The sequence below is a fragment of the Gavialis gangeticus genome, unplaced genomic scaffold, assembly GCF_001723915.1.
Source record: "Gavialis gangeticus isolate Ggan-Ray unplaced genomic scaffold, GavGan_comp1, whole genome shotgun sequence".
NCBI lineage: Eukaryota > Metazoa > Chordata > Crocodylia > Gavialidae > Gavialis > Gavialis gangeticus.
The window spans coordinates 72350082-72350481 of NW_017729025.1; the positions used below are offsets into that span (position 1 = coordinate 72350082).

The following is a 400-nucleotide window of genomic DNA, read 5'->3' on the forward strand; positions in this document are numbered from 1 at the left end:
CACTTCAAGAGGGACATGGAGAACCTGGAGAGGGTCCAGACTAAGGCCACTCGTATGGCTGGGGGCCTCCGTGGTCAGCCCTACGAGAAGAGGCTGAGGGGCCTGAATCTCTTCACTCTTTACAAGAGGAGACAGGGGGGATCTTGTGGCTGCCTACAACCTTATTAGGGGCCAGCAGCAGGGACTCAGAGAAAGTCTGTTCACCAGGATCCCCCTTGGAGTCACCAGAAACAATGGCCACAAGCTGAGGGAGGACAGGTTTAGGTTAGATATTAGGAAGAACTACTTCACTGTAAGGGTGGCCAGAGCCTGGAATAGGCTTCCCAGAGAGGTGGTGCTCTCACCTTCCCTGGAAATCTTCAAGAGGAGACTGGATAGGCACCAGGCTGTGGTCTTATGA

The 400-nt window shown here is 54.0% G+C and overlaps 1 protein-coding gene across 1 annotated transcript in view; it reads right to left on the reverse strand.

The window, feature by feature from the left end:
- AQR (aquarius intron-binding spliceosomal factor) overlaps positions 1 to 400 on the reverse strand; it is a 110168-nt gene that overhangs the window by 13837 nt on the left and 95931 nt on the right. The gene's annotated exons all lie outside the window — the stretch shown is intronic.